At 40.7% G+C, this 8,480-nt stretch overlaps 1 pseudogene; it reads left to right on the top strand.

Moving 5' to 3' along the window:
- The first annotated feature begins 4,204 nt into the window (after window positions 1-4,204).
- LOC102849188 overlaps window positions 4,205-8,480 on the top strand; it is a 16,200-nt pseudogene continuing 11,924 nt past the window's right edge.

The raw sequence follows: 8,480 nt of genomic DNA, 5'->3' as shown, positions 1-8,480 counted from the left end.
ACTGGTCTGTGCATTGCTGTACAGAGGTCACTAATTGTTGCTGTGATGCTAAACACTGTGACACTGATGTGCCAAATGTGATAATTGTTACCTATGATGGACAGTGTTTGGTGGAGCTTCCCGATTAAAACAAGCTTGGAAGCAGGAGTGGCATCCACTTCTGAAATGGCTTGCCTCTGGAAACTCTATGAACATGGAGAAATGACCAAAGTTATATAACTGTTCAGCTTTTTGGTTCATAGGGTCGCTATGAGTCATCTACAACTTGACAGCCCTTAACAACAACAACAGTAATATATGTATATCAAGTAAAATTTAACTTTTCTCAGTTTAATGTTTTTCATATGTACATTTTGTGGCATCAGTACATGTACATCATTACTCTTGTATAACAGTCACTAAAATCTGCGGTCATTTTTCCCATCACCATCAAGAGAAGATCAGTGCTTAAAAAAATGACAACAGTGTCTTCTTCTCTTGTCCCTAGAAAACATTCATAAGCTTTGGTCTCTATATAATTGCCTGTCTTAGATAGTTCATATGGAGCTCTAGTGGCCTAGTGGCTAGAAACTGTCCTGCAGTTTGAAATGCAGGTGGTTCAAATCCTCCAGTTGATTCATGAGAGAAAGATGGGCATTCTCCTGTCTTGTAATGTACTGCCTTTGAATATCTGCTGGATGGTCAACTACAGGTCAATTCTGACTCTATGGTATGCAAGAACAGTAACAGTTCATCTATCCAAGTGCTTTAGGGTTCCCAGTGCAACTCCTTACGACTGAATACATAGACTACCAAAAAATCAAACACCTGTGTCTTGGGAAAGGTGTAACCAGAATGGTGTGCAAAAGCAAGGATGGTAAAGTTACATCTTTCATAGTTTAGATGTGTTTCTAGGAGAAGCTTTTCTTTGGAGAAGAATATCGTGTTGGATACGTGGAAGGTCAGTGAAAGAGAGGAAGACCTCCAAAACGGTGGATTGACATCATGGCTCCCACTGTGGCCTCTTGTGTATCAGAGATAATGAGGCTAGCACATGATAGGTCAGGATTCAGTTCTGTTGTTCACAGGGTGCTACAAGTCATATGCAACTCAACAACATCAAACTATATCACAGATTACCCACATTAGTGAGATTATGTAGTCTTTGAACTTTGGTGGTGTGGCCTCTAGAGAGTTGTGATGAATGGTTTAAATCCACCAGTGATTCCTCAGGAGAAAGGTAGTCAATATTCTCTCGTGTGGTTTATAGCCTTGCTAACTTCTGGAAGATCAGTTATGAGTCAGTTCCATCTTGATAGCAGTGAGTTGATAGATAATATTTATCCTTTAGTGATTGATTTATTTCACTCACTGCAGTGATTGACCATGTTATATAATGTATGTGGACTTCACTTTTTTCTTCTTGTCTGAGTAATATTCCATTGTATGTAAGTATACATTTAGTTTAGCCATTCATATGTCAATGGACATTTTTTCACATACTCTGTCTTCTAAAGATTGCTGCTGTGAATATTGGTCCATATATACCTTACTATTAGCCATCACACAAATTTGAAAATACTATATAGCTTAAGATTGGAGAATAGTATTGAGAGTACCATGGACTGCTAGGAAAACGAACAGATTCATCCTGGAAAGGGTTAAACCGGGTGGCTCCTTGGAGGCAAGGATTCTGAGGCTCTGTCTAACATATTTTGGACATGTTGCAAGGAGGGACAGGTCCTTGGAGAAGGACATCATGCTTGGGAGGGTGGAGGGACAGCGCAGGAGGGGAAGGCCCTCCATGAGGTGGATTGATTCAGTGACTGGGGTAATTGGGATGGGTGTGTCAGAGACCGTGCGATTGGCACAGGACAGAGCAGAGTTTAGGCTGTTTTACATAGAGTCACTATGAGTCACAAGCGACTCGACAGCACATAACAACAACATATAGCTTAATGTATTCCTAGCCACTCTTCATCTCTTGCCACACCTCACCTGCTGGTGTGATTCCATTAAATCATACCTTAACCCAAGCTGTGGAGAGTCAGGCAGACCAGCCTGCCTGCATATGCAAAGCAGCTGTAGTTTATTCAGTGTAAAAAAATACAGGATGAGATTTAGTTTAGCATGATTCATTGGGTCGCACATACAGGATAGTCTGGACAAAAACAGTTGTTGGAGCAGCACTTTGTGAGTGGTTTGTTATTGCATAAGTCCAGGTCATAGACAATTCAAGACATTGTAAGACACAGCTGAACCAATGTGAAGAAAGGGCTTTTCTGCAGTATATAATAAATTAACCTATCTTCTATGCCTGGACTGGGACTAAAGGCAGAAGTGAGAAGCGAGAGAGAGAGAGAGAGTGAGTGTGTGTGTGTGTGTGTGTGTGTGTGTGAAAGATGAGCACATAGAGCAGGCCAACAGAGGAGTGAGCTTCCACAACACTAGACTCATAATGCCAGTCTAAATTCTGTTGTATTTCCTTGTATTTTATAAATTACTCTTATGAGTATCTGCCAGAACTCAGTAGGAAGAATTTTTAAAGGAGAAAAAGAGTGACAAATGAGAAAATATTAAGAATCTGTTTTAGTATTGTGTGCAAAGGCCATTTTAGAACAGCCTTGTCTGACTTTTATTGACTTCACAAAGGAGAACTGTTCCTGTCAACAGCATCAGGAACACAAAACCAATTCTCATTAGATCAGACATGACCTCACGCTCCCGTACCTCTTTCTACTCTTCTCAGTGCTAATCTTCATGTTTTTTCTCAGTCCAAAATCTGATGTTATAACTCTGAGACCACATAGACTGTATTCATGAAGTCAAAAGGCTAAAATGCACATCTCACCAAAAAAAAAGATAGATAACCCAATCTCAAAATGGGCAAACGATATGAATGGACACTTCACCAGACATTGAGGTGGCAAACAAAGAGATGAAGAAATGTTCAAAATTCCTAACTATCAGAGAGATGTAAATCAAAACAACTAGGAGATACTATTTTACCCAAGCAGCAAAGTTCTGTAGTGTAGCAAACAATAAGTTCTGATGAGGTTGCGGAGAGGTAGGAATTCTATTCACTTCTGGTGAAATTGTCAAGTGGTACAACCACTGTGAAATGGAGTCTGGTGCTTTCTCAAAAAGTTATAAATAGAAATACCATTTGACCCAGTAGTTCCACTTCTGGGAATATACCCTAAGTAAACCAGAGCCACAACTCAGCTAAATGTATGCACACTCATGTTTATTGCTGCATTATTCACAATAGAAAATATTTAGAAGCAATCAAAGTGCCCATCAACAAATAAATGGATAGAAAACCTATGGTAGATTCAGACAATGGAATATTGCACAGCACTGAAAAGCAATGAACTTGTAAAACATTACATGGTATGGGAGATCCTGGAGGACGTTATGCTGAGTGAAATACCTCAGTCACAAAAAGATAAATACTGCTTAACACCACTGATATAAAATAGAACAGATATGCGGTGGCTAGAGATGAATGAGAATAGAGTAGATAGATAATAAACAATTAGAACAGATGAGGGGAAGAACTTTCAGAAAGGAATATATGATTAGTCATTATATATCGCACAATCTAAAACAAGTAGTGCTTTGCAAGTTTGGCTGTCGGGGGAGGGGGAAGAAAATGTACAACAATGAAAAAAAATATTTTTGAAAGGTTCTAATTCTAGTTAGTAGCCAAATACAACTCAGTGCTTATAAAAATGACAACTCTTTTCTTTTCCCCCTCCAGACCCTGATAACCACTCTATAATATCCTGTTTTAGATAGTTCATAGAGAAATCTTGTGATCTAGTGGTAAGAAGGTTTACTGCAATTTCAAAGGCTCAAGGTTCAAATCCATTGTCTGCTCTGCAGAAGGATATACGGTTTCTTCCCTTACAGTTTACTGGATCTGAAAACTTGCTGAGGTGTCAATTATGACTCAGTTCTGACTCAACAGTAATTAACAACTCAATTCAGTGACTCAGTCAGCACAGCTTCCAAAATGTGCTCACAGTTATGTCAGCCTTGAGCCTTGCTGCTTTAGGACTATTTTATAAAGTTCTCAATTGTGGCATTATTGGCACCTTGCCTCCCCTCTCCATGCCATTTAAAAAACTTGGGCAGAGGCTCTTAGCGTACCTCTAGTTCTGTCTATGGCAGCTAGCAATTCCAAGATATCTCCATTTCATCTTGATTCTCTGGTTCAGCTATGGCTGCTGCCACCATAGCTGGAGCAAGAATATCTGGGACCAAAGGATTAGAAACATTTTCTTGCTCCTCCTTCTTTTTGCTTGCAAAGGTCTCCTTAGCTGCTGGATCACTCAGTTTCATGGCTAAAGTAGCCAATACCCTTAGAGGTATGCTGTCATACCTTATTCACATATGCCTGTCCATCCACTTGGCAAAGTCTAGTTCAGTTGCTAGCAAAGCTATTTTCAATAATAAACTTCATAAGTATAAAGTCCGCAGATAGTACAAACAGTTAAAGATTTGGATGTAAACCAATAAGGGGAAAATTTTATTTTAACCAATGATCCCTTGGTATAAAGAAAGTCCTGGTATACTCTTCTGAAAAATTAACCATTGAAAACCTGCAGACCATAATTCTATTTTAACACATATAGGACTAACATAAGGCAGAATTGATTGAACAGCAAGAGAAAGTGGTCAATATTAAGAATATAATGTATATGTATAGGAAAGGGGAAATAAATCAATAGGTGTGAATTATTGTTGAATGAGCAACATGAGAAAACTGTAGGGAGAGATGTCTTAGATTTTACTACATTTTATACCAAAATAAAGGAGCTCTGGTTACTGAATGGATAGAGAGTCTCACTGCCAACCCAAGAGCAAGCAGTTAGAATCCATCCATTGCTCCAAGGGAGAAAGATGGTCAGTCACTTTCCCTGTGAGTTATAGCTTCTGAACATCTGCTGTGGGGTCACCTAGCAGTCAGTTCTCATTCATTGGCAATGAGTTGAGTTGAGTTTTAACCAAAATAAGGAACCCTGATGGCATAACTAAAAGGTTGATGGATTGAGCCTCTTGAGCAGCTCTGTGGGAGAAAGATTTAATGATCTACTAGTACCTTTTCAGAGTATTGAGGAGCAATGATGTGAGTCTAAAGACTAAGGTGTGCCTGGTCCAGGCCATGGTCTTTGGAGTTACTTGCTATGCATCAAAGAGCTGGACGATGACTAAGGATGACAGTAGAAGAATAAATGCCTTTGAGTTGTAGTACTGGAGAAGAGTCTTGAATATACCATGAACCACCAAGAAAACAAATAGGTCTGTCTTGGAGAGGGTGAAACAAAATATCTCCTTGGTCGGTCACAAAGGGACAAATGCTATATGGTGCCACTGTTGTAGAATGAGGCTGGCATTGGGGTGGGGGTAAGACTAAGAAAAACTGGATGAAATATGTTTACGGCATTGAAGTCTATGGGGGAGAGAATAGTCTAAAAGTATTGTATTTTAGGGTATTATTTTTATCGTAGGAGTATGCAATGAGGGTTGCAGAGTGGATTATATTTGGGGGTGGGGGTGGGGTTTGGGGAGGTGCGGGTGGGATTGTGTACCAATGAGGGAGTTTTTCTTTTGCTTTTCAAGGAGGGGAGCAAACGGGGGGGGGGGGTTTGTGCAGGGAGAAGGGTGCAACAATGAATGAATGGAATTCCAAAATCTCTGCGGATGTTCATTGAAATGAAAAATAAACTAAATTAATTAAAAAAAAATATCTCCTTGGAGGCAAGAAAGGATTTTGAAATTCCATCTCACATACTTTGGGCATGTTGCCAGGAGGGACCAGTCCTTGGAGAAAGATATCATGCAGGAGAGGAAGACCCTGGATGAAATGGATTGACTTAGGAACTGGGATATTGTGATTAGCTGTGTCAGAGACAATGAGAGTGTTTCAACATAGGGCACAGCTGTTGTACTAGGGTCATTATGATTCACAGATGAATGGGCAGCCAGCACATAACAGCAACAATAATTTGGGGGTGGGGGAATCAAGACTTCTCTGCATATAAAAAATAACCTCAGGTGAGCTCTGGTGGCTTAGTGGCAAGAAGCTGCACTGCAATCCCGGAGGTGTGCGGTTCAAATCCACCAGATGCTCTGCTGAAGAAGGAGGAACAATCTCCTCCTGTACTAGTCAGATCTGATTTGACGGTACACACACACAAATAAAAAAAAAAAATTTAAAAAAGTAGCCTCAAAGTTACAGAAATTAGAAGAAAGTTTCTATGATTACTTGTATTGAAAATGGAAAGAGAAAAATAAGAAGCCTTAAAGCATGAATCATGAACAATAGTTTCATACTTGAATACTTAAGGAATTAACATTTCAAACAATGCAAAACAAGTTTTAACCTAACCAGATTTCAAATATTTTAATTTAAAACATTCAGTGCTTACTGAACTTGTTTGTGGAAAGATGGCATAGTTGTTCTAGAAATTGACTGACAGTAGGTATGTGGAGCTTGAAGCTTGAATGATAGGAACTTTTAGAACACTCAGCTATAACTGATAGGTCCACAAAGCAATGCTTATGAAAAATGCCTAGCTATCTCTTTGTGAAGAATTCATCCATTGAGAACTCTGTGGAATGCAGTTTAACATACGTAGACCATCATGCATTGCAGTGAAGTGCACAGCAATAGGTAACTGATATCTAGAGCCTTACCAGGCATTTGTGGGAATACAGTCAAACCACAGGTAGGAACTTTCCATGAGAAAATATCATTATTTATACTAGTAAAAACACAATAAATTAATTTTCTATAGTTAGAAAATTCATACACAATTATGTGTAGTGAATTTCCATAATGGAACATTATTCTCCCCTTAAACACTCTTTTTTTTCTCATAGTTTGTTACTTTATTAAACACTCTTTTAAGGCAAGAGAGAAGAACACTTTTGTCATTTAAAAGAAAGGTTTGGATCAGCAAATTCAGGCCCAGTTCTTGATTAAATAATGTTAGGCTTGAAAGACAATGACTGGGATTTCCGGAAGATGGCGGAGGTGGAGAGCACAGTGTGAAGAGCCAGAGGGATAGCAGCCTGCGTAGAGAGGATACCAGAGAGTACTTTATGCTCCACAGAGACTGACCATCACAGCGTGACGCAAACAGTAGGATTTTGAATCAGAACTTTTGCTAATACATTATTTTAGAAGCTTTAGAAACCGGAGCCCTGCCTGCCTGCCCTGCAGCGGTCCCGCAGTGGTCCCACTGCGGACCCAGCAAAAGCTGGAATCCACGAGCTGAGCTGAGCTGCATTGTGACTCACCTGAAAGGAAAAAGGTTAGTGGGGAAATCGGCTGAATTCTCTTGAGCCCACTAAAACCTGGAGGGTCTGAGGTGCGGCGTGGACAATGGAATTGAATCATAACTTTTGTCGAAACTTTTAGTATTGGAACTGTGGGAACAAAGCCGCGTGGACTCGGCAAAAACCGGAAGCCACTAGATGAGCTTCTAAGAGACCCATTTGAAAGGAGAAAACTTAGTGGGGAAATTGGCTTATTTTGCTTAAGCTCCACTAAGACCCAGTGGGTCTGTTGCATGACGTGGGCAGTAGAAATTTGAATCAGAACTTCTCCTGGCGTGGACTCAGAACGAGCTAATAGCCTCAGTTGCAATCCAGACCACTTTTCGTTTGCACTGCAGATCAGCAAATGCCGGAATTTGCAAGCCGAGCTTCTGAGGGACCCATTTGAAAGGGATAACCTCTGGGGGGAAAGTGGCTGAATTTTCTAAAGCTCCACTAAGGCCCAGTGAGTTTGTTGCAGGACGGAGACAGTAGGAATTTGAATAAGAACTTTTGATGGATTAGAGTCGGAACTGTACAAAATCAGCCTGGGTTGCATTCTGGTCCACATTTCAGTGTGCACTCCGGATCAGCAAAAGCCAGAAGCTGTTGGACTCATTTGAAAGGGGAAAGCTTAGTGGGAAAATTGGCTGAATCCTCTTAAGTCCCACTAAGACCCAGTGGGTCTGTTGTTTGACGTGGACAACAGGAATTCTAAAAAGAACTTTTATTGATACAAATAGTTTTAGGACCCAGAGGATCTTAAACCTGTACTGCTTTATGGAAATTTGACTGGTCCTCCTAGGCAGGGGCCACTGGACGAGGGCAGTGGGTAGTGCCACTGAGTAAGGGCCACTGAGTGAGAACTGCTGACTGGGAGACAGACAGCAGGAACTCGATCAGGGTCCTCAATCATGAGCACACCCAGGCAGCTAAGGTCTGAGTGAGGTCCCTCAACTGGTTGACCCACCCTGGTGACTATTTCACCTCCCTGCCTGCCCCACCCCATTTGGCTCCACTCCTGTGACTACACGACCAGTCAGTCAATCAACCTGCCTTTAATCCAGAGCACCTGGATCTGACTTACCTACAAAAGACTGCTCAAACAGGCTCTGAACTGACCTTTTCCTTGAGTTAGAAATTCAGAGAAATTGCCTTCAGATCAAGTTTAA

The sequence above is a fragment of the Elephantulus edwardii genome, unplaced genomic scaffold, assembly GCF_000299155.1.
Source record: "Elephantulus edwardii isolate Elephantulus edwardi_28Jun2011 unplaced genomic scaffold, EleEdw1.0 scaffold00286, whole genome shotgun sequence".
In the NCBI taxonomy this organism is placed as follows: domain Eukaryota; kingdom Metazoa; phylum Chordata; class Mammalia; order Macroscelidea; family Macroscelididae; genus Elephantulus; species Elephantulus edwardii.
The sequence above is the reverse complement of the archived record's forward strand: the minus strand, read 5'-3'. Positions and strand labels throughout refer to the sequence as shown.